Source organism: Protopterus annectens, chromosome 4.part1, assembly GCF_019279795.1.
Source record: "Protopterus annectens isolate FY-2018-M chromosome 4.part1, PAN1.0, whole genome shotgun sequence".
NCBI classification, from domain to species: domain Eukaryota; kingdom Metazoa; phylum Chordata; order Ceratodontiformes; family Protopteridae; genus Protopterus; species Protopterus annectens.
The window spans coordinates 242,644,309-242,657,635 of record NC_056734.1 but is presented as its reverse complement, the minus strand read 5'-3'; positions in this window follow the sequence as shown (position 1 = coordinate 242,657,635).

Below are 13,327 nucleotides of genomic sequence, written 5' to 3'. Positions count from 1 at the left end.
AGGACAAGCTTCCTTCTGCCTACTGGGGCAGGCTCAGGTTGTTCCTCCTCTGAGTCACGCTGTACCTATGCAGGCCTTGGCAATGGTGGGGGGCTGTTTGGCCCTGCCCCATGCTGTTCCTGCTGCAGCTGTTTTCGCAGGATCATATTGTGTAGCATGGCACATACCATAACAATTTGGGTACATGTAGTTGGTGAGTACTGCAAGGCTCCACCAGATGTGTCCACGCACTGGAACCATGGCTTGAGCATCCCAAACACATGCTTGATTACATTTCGTGTTTGTGCATGTGCCTCATTATGGAGTTCTTGTTCAGGTGTGTGTGCATTTCTGATGGGTGTCATCAGCCACGGCTCAAGTGCGTATCCAGCATCCCCCACTAGGTGACTGTCAGGGATGTCCCCATTTGCAAATGTCTGGTACAGCTGTGACAGATGCCAGATATGGGAATCATGGTAGCTTCCAGGGCAGCCAGCACACACATTCAGTATTATGCCCTGGGCATCGCACATGACCAGGCAGTTGATGGAGTGGAAGCCCTTGCAGTTGATGTAGGCCCTACCCCGCTCACCAGCTGGGTGCTTTGATGTGTATTTGCATGCAGTCAATTGCACCCACTACCTCAGGGTATTCCGCTATTTGCTGGAAAAAACGCATATTTCTGGCCAATACCTCATGGGAATTCGGGAAATATACATGTCACCGACATGTGCTGAGATGGCATTCAGGAACTGGTGCAGTACCCTTGATGCTGATGCTTGTGAAATCCCCATCATATCACCAGTTGGTCTCTGGAAGGTACCTGTTGCTAGTATTCTTAGGCCAACACATACCTTGGTTTCCACTGGGATGGGTTCCCCTCTGTTGGTTCTATGTGTGAGGCATGGCCTGCACAGCTCAACAATTTGCTGCAGGAGCTCTCTGTCCACTCTACAGCACTCCACTATCTCCAGTTCTGTAGCCCCTGGTAGGTTACCCTGGGTCTGTACACTCTTCTCCGTCTCCTCACTGTAGGTTGCTCAGCAGCATTCACAATGGCACCACCCTCAGCATCTTACACATGTTGCCTTATAACAGCACTGGCAGCCCCTAACATTTTTATGTCTCAGTTTAAGCTTTTTAAGTTTTCACTTCTCTTTGTTGACTGCAGTGTTTCTGAAAAAAACATGGGGGAATGTTGTTTGCAGAGTTTTAGGTGCTGGGCTGGGCTGTGCTACTGTACTGCCTGTGTAATTGGCTGATTCTGATTGATTTCACCTGGCAGCTCTGCTAGTTCTCCTTGGTTAACTTCCTACTACTTCCTTTCTTTCCTTTTCCCATCTCTGTTTCCACAGGGGGCAGCACTGTGCAAACAAGCGCAAACACGCGCACACAAGTGCACACGCGTGCACACAGGCTTACACAGGCTTACACGGGCTTAGGTGGGTGCACATTCATGTATAGTAGCTTAGACGGCCTAACACAGGCTTACACAGGTGCACACCCATGCACACAGCCTTAGACAGGTTTACACACGCGCACACGTGCACACAGTGTCAGCAGCTTTGCAAGAAACTTTAGTGATAGCCATGGCGTACACCTTCAGTTTCCTGATTTCAGTTTAGACAACTGTAGACACACCTCTTTTAGTCCTGAGTAACTCACAGCAAACACATGCCACTCTGCTCCAATAAGCTTACAGTCCTTTTGATACATACCCCCTCATGATGTCACCCATCTCCTACTCTGTTACTCCCCTTTTCCTACTCTTACACTCTAGGGACATGGTTCACATAGCAGGAAATATTGGGATTCACTATCCTTATCCTCATTTGCATAGGATTGCCTACTAATGCTTGGTTACATCTCTCAGACTGAGCTTCCCCCCTTAGCAACCTCTACTCAGTAGTCATGTTGTCTTCAGCCTGCCATTCACTTGCATGGCAGATTAATATTTTGAATAAAATCCCTATTTGTGGCTTTTATTTTTTGCTTTTCTGGTTTTTAGAGCACAGCACGTTTCCGCGGTGCTGTGCTACGCTTAAACATCGGAGATCGAGGTAAAAAAAAATTATTTATTTTTTTATTTTGCAAAGGAAAAAAATGCCAATGGCCATATATTTGGCCATTGGCATGCTTCCTCAACTGGATGCATCCTTTATTTGGAGCTGTCATGGCTCCATTTTGCTATTTGCAGAACGGTACTCAGTTACCAACTGAGTACATTTCTACAGATAACACTACTCATACTCGGATAGGTTAGTGTTTCCTGGATCGCAAATTTACCTCATTTGCATAGCTTTCAGCAGCAAATGAGGTAATTTGCATAAACTAACCCTGTCCGTGTAAGAGTCATTTTAGGAGCGCTCTTGCATGCCCCTGCCGGCTGTTCCTGGATCGCTCGGCAGACATGTTGGCTGCATGGAGTCTTACTCTAGTCTTAGACTCTGTGCATGCCTTCATGAATCTGGCCCTAAAACCTCCTCACAAATACCCGAAATAAACTACAGGAACAGACAATACCAAAAATGAAGATATTATTAAAACCTTTGAATCCATATACTCTCAGATCTATGGAGAACAAACTCTATCTGCCTCAAAATAGCAAAGAATCCTTTTTCTGCAAAATCTGATCTTCCCTAAGCTGGACCTTGACCAACAACAAAAAAATTAAGTGAACCTATTTCTACTAACAAAATAATCTCAACAATTCAACAACTGAAAGCACACAAGGCTCCAGGACTGGATAGTCTCACTGCAGAATTCTACAAAACCTTTAACCCCTTAGTAGCCGAAATTCTATTTTACACCTTGAACTATATAATAAACAATAAAATAAATGACATACACTTCAATGCCTCTAAAATTATTTTTATACTTAAAGAACAAGCAGACCCGAAAAACCCTGACAGCTATAGACCTATTTCCCTTCTAAATATAGATACCAAAATTCTAACCTCTATAATTGTGAAGAGACTGAAAAACCTCTTAAACCAAATGATTTCCCCGGAACAATTTGGCTTCACACCTCTCAGACAAATAAGTGACAATACACTAACACTAAATACCTTAATCTTTTTTGCAGGCTGAAACAACCCAAACATATATACTCTAGTTATTGATGCTCATAAAGCATTTGACAGGGTGAATATAGATTTCTTACTTCAAACACTACCATACTTTAATATACCCAACAACTTTATCCAGATCATTCATACACTCTATAGTAACCCATACACATCTCTATACATTAACAAATCTTGGTCAAATAGAATTCCAATTAAAAATGGTACCGCCAAGGATGCCCTCTGTCTCCCTTACTTTTTAATCTCTATTCAGAACCACTCTTCCTAAGTATTAAACAAAACACCTACCACAATCCCCCAGCAATTTTCAACCTCAAAATTTACCTCTCCGCATTCGCAGATGATTTGAATATTTACTGTACTACACCAATTTCAGATATAAACAAAATACTAAAGACTATTGAACAATTCTCAACTATGTCAAACTATCAACTAAACCTTAACAAAACTAATATATTTCCCTTAAACCCACTCAAACCATTCTCCCTTTTACCACTCTTAGATTCTATCCAAGCTAAAGAGCTAATAAAATATTTAGGTATTACATTCTCCCAAAATAATAACGATCTTTATCAAAATAATATAACCCCAAAATGGCAAAATATCGTACTAGACCTTAAAAGATGGAGCAATTTTCAATTACCATTCTCTGCCAAAGTATCCATAATCAAAATGAATGGACTGCCTAGACTACTATACATATTTATGACATCACAGATAATTATACCCAACAAATTTTTCAAACAGATTCATACCCTACTCGCTAAATTTATTTGGGAACCTAAAAAAAAACAGGATCTCCTATTTGAAACTAACAACACCTAAAAATAAAGGGGGACTAGCCCTTCCAGATTTCAAAACCTATTACTTAATCACCAATACCATCAGAGTATTGAGAATAGCAGAATATAATCCTTCAGATAAACTCTGGGCTCCCCCCTGGGTAATAATATATTACAGATATATCAAGAGCCTAGGTATTAACCCTAAAAGCCTGCCATTCCTAAATCCAAAGCTACTCCAATCCTATAACATACTAGATTCCCTTAAACATGCCATCACGTTAACACAAAAACTCTTTAAGTCTTTAAACCTGCAACAAGTAATGAAAGTATTTCAACCTCTTCATAATAACCCTAATCTTAAAATAAATAACCGAACCTTAAATTTGGTCCCTTACCCCGATTATTAAACAAAACTAGGAAAAAACAGGAGCAACAAACCGAATAATACTCCACAAAAAGAATAAATCCACGAACTTGCAAGCTAGTAATGCAAACTTTTTATTCCATGGAATGGATGGAATAAAAAGTTTGCATTACTAGCTTGCAAGTTCGTAGATTTATTCTTTTTGTGGAGTATTAAACAAAACTATTCAAGATATTTACCCATGCCTAAATAATTCAGTACAGGAAATGAAAAATCACTTAGACCTCCCCAAAGCATATCACGTAATCCTGAGACGAATAAAAGAACTGTGTTCCAGTTACCTCCAAGACACTAACATTACCAACATGAGGAGTGGTTTCCAGCTGTGAAATTGTAATTTTATTAGCCTTTTTGGGCTGATTTCTATCCCTTTTTGGGCTGATTTCTATCCCTTTCAACTTTCTGGCTGAAAAACACGTGCGTTTGCACATTTTTCACATTGTGCAGCACTGCGAGGCTACAGTTAAACTATTCCAGGTGCCAGAGAGTCTGCTCTTCAAATGTTCCCTTAGAACTAGCTGGTTTCTCAGTAGTAATACTAAAATCTGAATCCCTGTGACTAGCACTTGCTCTAGAACCTGCTGGAAAGCACTAGGAAGCCTGAAACTGATTCAAGCACTCAGCTATCCTTGTCAATAAGGAGAAATTAATCATAGGCACTAAACAGCCTATAATTGCAAAGTACCTTACAAAGGTAAGGGAAAACAGCTTTTAAACTTTACAAAAAAGCACCTAAACAGGCATGTCCAAGTGTCAGCTTCCGGTGATTTCTCCTGTCCACCTGGTGAATTTGGGCATACTGGGGCAGTGCGGCAACTGCCTCATGTACACAGAAAATCTTCTCCTCCTATCACCCAACAGTACAACCTGCGAGAGATGCACTTACATAGCCAAACTGGAAGCAAAGCTCTCTCCGGCCAAGATTGTGCTAGACAGTCAAGAGGAGTAGGTTAACACCTGCATTACACCTCAAGCAACTCATAGCCCTTCAACACCCACACCATCAACACCCACACATAGCAACACTAAACCCACATATGTGAAGGCCCTTAACATTAACCTGCCCAAGCAACAAGGACCTCCGAAGCCGAAACGCAAACAAACACCAGTCACAACCAAAGTGACACATAGCTCACAACACCAGTGTGCCACCCAACAACAACCCCTAAGGCAAGACAATGTACCCAACACTTTAGTCATAGGTGACTCTATAGTCAGGCACACTGATGCCCCACTCACCAGGCTGAACAAGGGGAAAATTACAGTCAGCAGCCTGTCGGGTGCCAGGATCTGCCACATAACGCATGCACTCAAGTCACTCCACAACAAGTACAAATACGACTCTGTCATTGTCCATGCTGGAGTGAATGACATGAGACGTACCTCCCTGGACTACATGAAAAGAGACATGGAAGAGCTCTTGGATCATGTGACGCAGGCAGGTATGACCCTAGCCCTGAGTAGCATCCTGCCTTCGCCCAGAATGATACCACAGTATAAAGGCAAAATGGAAGCATTCTTCAACTTGGAAGATGCTAGCTTCTGTGCAGTCACTGAGACATGGTTCACAGCAGCAGAGAGCACCCAAGCTGTGCAATGCTACAGTGCCTTCCTCACATTCAGACCTCAAAAAGAGCATCAAGGAACCAAAGGTGGAGGTGTATCCATCTTCATTAAAGCCAAACACAGCAGGAGACTAGTTAAACAGTGACTCTCTTGAGCTACTCCAGTACATCAAGACTGTTTTTGGCTTCTTGAGAGTTAGATTTGTATATGCAAAGATTTTTTTTTTTCCTTTTATTATACAGCCTATTTATACTAGGGTTTCACCATAGGAGTTTATTTTTGGTTTTGGTGTTGCATTTGTTTCTCAGGAACACAGATGCATCTACACAACTGCTTTCATATGCATGGAATTTGACAGTAAAAAAAAAATTCTGTAGTGTAGAAAATTGATGCAGGCCTAGTAGACGTACCTCATCCTTAACCTCATGCCCTGTGCCCAGACACCAACTCTACTGACATGTCCACAGTAGATCAGTTACACTAGCTTATATGTGGCCATTTATTTCTTTAAAATTCCCTGTAATCATACCTAAGAGTATGTTGAGAGATTTCCCTGATTTTTAAGGGCTATTAATTTTTAAGGGCTATTTGCCTAGGGCTGCAGATCCTATAGTCAGCAGCACTAGCGGAGCTAAAACAAGCCACTGCCATCAGTGCAAGGGGAGGGAGTTTAGTCCTAGGGGAACCAAATTGGTTGACTATGCTGTCTATCTAGGGAAAAGATTAGCTGCCGAACACTTGGCTTGGATACAGATTGTCTGGTTTTCAGTCCCAAGACAGAATCCAGCAAAAGAATGATGTGACCTTGGACAACAGCCATTGGAAAGGAGTAAAGGGGTTAATCTGGATGGCAGGGTTCAGATCCGACTTCTCAGCAGAAGTGACCTGGATAGACATGTCCAGTGAATATGCTGTTGTCGATGAATTTGTTTTTACCTGCAACAGCTTTTAATACAACAACCATCTGACTTTGCGATTTACCTCGGAAGCATTGTGGCAGTACTTCACCTATATTTCTGTGCCTGTTAAGTGTACATGTATTACATGTACATTACACGCAGCTGTTCTGCTGCATTAATGCAGCTTGCATTTCTGATAGGATGGAAGCTTCAGTGAAGAGAAAGCAACCATCTGGTGCCCAGAAGAGGAAAGCAAAGCGTACATGAAAAGAGGAGATTGCTCAGCTTTCAGCAAGTTTGGCCTCCTTCCTGACTTGGTAAGCACATGTATTTACATATACTAGTGCTTTATTACAGAAAAACCTGCAAATGTAAAAATGTACAGTGTACTGTTCTGGGGTACTTATTTGTATTTTCTTACTACTATTTGTTGATTTCTGGTGTTGTGGAGGACAAAACTCTGACCAATGAAGAATTAGCACATGCTGATGGTCTTCACTATTGCCAGGTGGCATTTATAATGTGCGATGGATTTTTAGGTGTGTGCATCTTTTGAGGGTCTGTATGTCATTGCACCCTATGATGTATTAATAAGCTAATCTAGGCTTACTTTATCTGCCTTGCAGTCATTATGTGCTGGTATAAAGGCTGTAGCTCTGCTGTGCCCAAAAATTGCTTTAGAATGTAATTGTACATGTTAGCCTTGTCTTTGCTCAACACCATTTCCAAGACAAGGCTAACATGTAATTGTACATGTTAGCCTTGTCTTGGAAATGGTGTTGAGCAAAGAGTACTTTTCAGAAATGAGACTTGTTTGTGTATTGTAGGACATTAACAGTATATGCCTGCAAATATGTACAATGTGTAGTCTTTTGCTTGCATAATTAGCTTTTGTATTGCTTTTTAGAAAAGGCACACCTTCAAGTTGTGCATCGGTGACAGACTTACAAATGCTGCCTACTTCTGTTGCGCCATTTGATCTGCAAAAGCAGCCATCCATAAACAGGTACTTTTTCTTGTGTACTGATTATGATACAATGCATTAGACTACATTATAACTCAGTCATGCTTAATTGCATAGTAACATGATTTATTTTTGCAGTTCCAACAATGGATCTACTTCTGTTGCACTAGAAATTTTTTTCAGAAAGAGCAATGACAGTTCGGTAAGTCTTTTACACAAATATTTTTTATCACCAATTGCTGATGATACACTATACAAAGCAGTGCTGTGTGAACGCATTTAATGCTTGTGCTTCATGTGTGCATTTATTTGTTTTTGTTGTAGGCACGTTGATAGCAAAGGTGAACAGATCACTGCGGTTCCACAAAGTGATGTACCTATTGAACCAGCTGCAGCAAGCTTCCCTTCTGTGGAAAGAGGCATACAAGAAGCAATTACTAGTGAAGGTCCAATTAGTTTATCATCCAGCAATTTGAATGCTCACCCACTGGACACTGTGAATCTGGGGAAGAATGATGAAAGTGATCTGCTGCCATGTGATACAGATAAAAGGCTTTATCACTGCATGAGTGATGCTCTGCAGAAGGATGATGAAGATATAGGGCTATATACTCGCAAAATCCTCAGTGACATGGATAAGAAGACAATCTTAACAGTACAGTGGCAGCCTTCTAGGGATTTTATATTCCCTAAACGACTTGTGGATTATGCTGGAAAGAGGCAGTTTTGCAGGTGTAATCCACAGCTGCTTCATGACTTTAAATTTACACGGTATTCAAAGAAATTAGATAGTTTTCTGTGGCCCCTGCTTTGTCTTTAATAGTTCATGTGTTGGTCTCCACACCAATGATAGACTAGTCGAATGCAAAAAAGATCTTGGAGTGGCACAGTAACTCTAAAGAGCATGGCAATGCAGTTGCAAGGTCAGAGGCATTTTTAGAAGTGTGTTGTGGCAGGATGAAAACAGCACTGCACTCCATTTCACAGATGGATAAAAGATTGCAAGAACGCACATTACATGCCTTAAAACATATAATGAGAATAATGATCTTGTGTGGAACAGAAAATTTGCCATTATGTGGACAACTGTCCAACAGTGGGACCTTCAAATCTCTGCTGCAATATACTGCTGAACTGGGCCCTTTGTTTGCAGAACATCTGCAAAAGGCACATAGAAGTGCTCTCTATATTTCAGCACAGATTCAAAATGAATTGATTCAGCTCATTTCCTTGCAGATTCAATGAAATATTCTTAACAGGGTGAAGGACACACATTACTTTAGTGTAACTGCAGATGGTACTACAGACATTTCCCGGAAGGAGCAGATTATGCTAACTCTAAGATATTTTCACCGCACTCACAGGAAGGTAGAAATTCTAGAAGACTTCATTGAGTTTGTAGAGGCTATGGACACCACTGGAAAAGCATTGGCAGATCTTTTCTTGCAGCAACTGACAGCATGGGGTCTGGATAAAGGATGTATGCATGGACAGGGTTATGACCAAGATAGTAACATGAGTGGCCATTTCAGTGGAGTTCAGGCAAGAATTTGAACATTCTTTTCAGAAATGCTATACTCGGCATGCAAAGCACACAACCTAAACACTGCTATTGTACATTCCTGTGCAATGCGTGAAATGGCAAATGCACTTGACACATCTTGAAGTGTAATTGCCACTTTAAATTCATCTGCAAAACTTCATAATGTATATTTGTGTCAGCTGAAGGAACTTGCAAGTTTGCCATCAGAGTCCAATGATTATGTGTCTGCAGATAGAAGCACTTGTCTACGTGCACCAGGGGCAATAAGGTGGATGAGTAAAGCCGATTACCTGCATGCCTTTAAGATGAAGTATGTTGTTATTGCCAGTTGTTTGGAAAATATGGCAGAATTTGACAAAGAGTCAGAAAGGTACCTATATTCTATTTCCAAATTTGATTTCATTGTTGAGTTGGTAATAATGGAATCTATACTGGGCATTGTTAAGTCTCTTCATATTTATCTACAATATGAACAGATTGATCTGATACAGGCATCAGAAGAAAGTTCAGTTATCGCAGAAACTCTTAAAAATATTAGAGACGATGCTGACAGCAAATTCAAAGTGCTCTATGAAGAGGTAAAGGAACTTGGAAGTCAAGTCTTCACAGAAAAAAGTGTACATAGGATATGTGGCAGACAAACAAAAAGGAGCAATATCACTGCTTCTAATCCAGAAGAATACTACAGATGAAATACATTCATACCATTCTTGGACCATGTGATCGCAGAACTGACTGAACAGCTTATTGAATGCTGCCCACGTTTCCTGGCAAAATATTTGGTACACAAGTCATTGTGCATTCTTCAGGATGATGCCAAAGTTATTTAACTGTATGAGGCTTACAAGACCAACTTGTCATCTCTACATAACCTATGAGAGGAACTGGTAAGATGGTCCATAAAGTGGAACATGGTACCAGAGAACCAACTCCATACCACAATTATTGATACACTGCAGCACTTAAAACCTGAGTTCTATCCAGATATCAACACTGCATTAAGTATTCTGGCAACAATGCCAGTCAGTGTTGCATCTGCAGAAAGGACATTTAGTGCCTTGAGGAGGATAAAGACCTGGCTCCGAAACTGCATGAGTGAACACAGTTTAACAGGATTGGCACTCATGCATATACACGAGGACATAGACATTGACATTGACATTGACATTGAGAAAGTCCTAAGAGATTTCATTCTGTGCAATGATCGGCACATAAACTTATTTCCAGCATAATAGTGCATGACACTGAGATGCACAAGTGTTTTTTGCTTGTGTTTGCGTAGCTGAGAGATTTTCTGGCTCTTGTGTTTCCCTGCTGTTTGCAAATGTTTTAGGTTTTTCACCGTGTTAGTTAACCAAGAGCATAGCATCAATTAAGTGGCTTAAACCAGTATTTGTATCCCAGGTTTATGAACCACCCCCCTGACTGATTTTCAACTACATTTAGAAACTTTCTTCAGTAATTATTTTCTAACTACTTTTTTTTAAAACCTGTACTGCACTCCATACATTACTCCTGTACTGCACTCCATATATCACTAAAAAGCTTTACAATTTTCTGTTCCACTATATAGAAACATGCCTGACTACTGTATGTCGAAGTAGCTGTTTTGCAGTTTTTTATGTTAATAAGTAGAGCATCACAGACTAAACTACTGTCTGCATTCCTAGTTATAAAACCATTAAAAATTATTCTGAGTAGGCATCTCTTTTTCTTATTTCAATGTTGCCATGTGGTGCTTACTGGCACTTGGAACTATTTAATAATGCCTTGGTATTTCTATTTAACTGGTATACGTGCATGTGCCTTGGTATTTCTATTTAACTGGCATACGTTTGTGTGTGTGTGTGTGTGTGTGTGTGTGTGTGTGTGTGTGTGTGTGTGTGTGTGTGTGTGTGTGTGTGTGTGTGTGTGTGTGTTTGGGTGTGTGTGGGGTACAACTTCACTGGAATGAAGTCTGAAAATTTTAAATGAGAAGGTATTTTGTTTTTTGACCCATGAAGATATGAAAGCCACTGCATCATGCAAGTAATTATCATCCTGGCATACGGCTGACTATGATCATTCAGGGAGCAGCATTGTGAAAGGGACCTGGCCTTGTCAGCAGTTTAAGGAAGTGCGTGGACAGCAATGTGTAGATGTGGGTGTGGCTTGTTGAGGGCAGCAGTCTAGGAGCTGTGAGAACAAATCTGAAAATCCTGTCTATACCCCTGGTGGTTGCATGTCACAGACTGTTTAAATCATTACCAGGAATGTGAAAATACAGCATAAAATATAGGAAATAAGTGTAATAATAATAAAAGCAAAGAAAAGAAAAGAAATAAAATGTGTAAGCTTTGGTATGGCTGCATGCCTGGAGTGTGTGTTAAAGTTTTAATACATTTGATGCAGATGTCCTCTGCAGGCACTGCTATTAGGCTCTATCCTAATGCCTGCCAAGCAAGGTATGATAGTTGTTTACTGTCTGTACTGTACACATACAAATCTCTCAAGAGTCATGCTGTTACAAAATGTAATTACTGCTGCGTAATCCCTCTGTCACAGATGTATCATTGACATGATTATGTAAATAGCAAAGTAACACTACATCAGCCCACGGTACACCTTGGTAGTTATATAGATACACCTGATGTGCAAGTATTCTGTATAGTTGTGTACCTGCAGTTGTTACTGCTTGGCCCATACTGTCCTGTGCAGATAGCTTGAGAGGTATGTACATGCTACAGAGGCTATAAGGTACTTTTACATATCACAAAAAACAAGAAAAATGTCCAGCAATCATAAAAAATAAGACACCAGAAGTACTTCTTAAGTAAGGCAGCCACACTTAAGAAGTACTTCTGGTGCCTTATTTTTTATGAGTACTTTTGCACATAAATAAAGGACAGACCTGTAGAGTAGATAGCAGTACTCTTATCAACTATATAGCCTATAATGGTATTAGTGGACTGTATTTCTCTCTCTCCCCATCCCTTATCTTCAAATATTTTTATTGTTATGCATTGGTTATGGTTTACTATTAACATATGTTGTTCCATAAACTTTATTTTGCAGCATGTGTTTTATTATTGTTATATATTACAATGGTTGCATATTAACATATTTTGTTGAATTATCTATTCTGTTGGTTCATGTGCCATAACTGTTACTGGCACGCTGTTAATATGCTGACTGTTCTGTTATTCATTGCTGTGCTTCACATAATATGCATTGCAATGAAATAGGGTTATGTCCAATGTTTTGGCATGCTGTTATTACTAACAATGGTTTTGTTCATAACTAACCTAAATGTATTGCTTCACCTCCATAACCACAGCATGTCAGGGCAGGCCGGTTCCTGCTGATCTGCCTACCCTATCTCAGCCAGCTGTGGCACCTGGTCCTAGCACATCTGGGACCCAAGCTGGTGGTGCCCCCTCCACTGGCCCTGCACCAACTTTGGGTGGAACTACCTGAGGGGATGGGGCCTGGTCCCCCCGGGAGCAGTGGCAGAGGAGTGGTAGTCACCTAGGATTGACAACTGGACATGGTACACAGGATTGTTCATAGGAGCTATGAATGTCACCTGCACTGAATTAAAGGCAGATTTGACAACCTGATGGGGCCGACTGGCCCTGGCGCCCAGCCTCCAGTACAGCCACCTTTGGGGCAGTGAAGGAGCAGTGTGGACTGCCAATGGGTGGGGACCTTAGTCATGCTGCTGCCATCTGGAGGCACATGCCCTTTGGATTCCACAATACCCACCACATACAAGGTGTTTACTCTCCTCATGTGTCATATATTCCCCCTGTCTGCTGTCTTGTCTGTCTGTAATTGCATCCTCTCCTACCCAGCTTATCTCCCCACACATTCCTATATCCCTTACACAACATTCCACTTTCTCCTTATAAAAAAAATGGGCACCTGTCCCACAAAAAAAAAAACATATCGCCCCATACATAGCTCTCCATTTCACACACATATCTACTGGACACAATTATTTGGTCCAATTGGCCTGATAGCACATCTATGTTGTCCTTACTCTTCTCTCTGAGGTTTGAGAGCCCAAATTCATCCACAAAATCTGTCAAACTGCACAGCT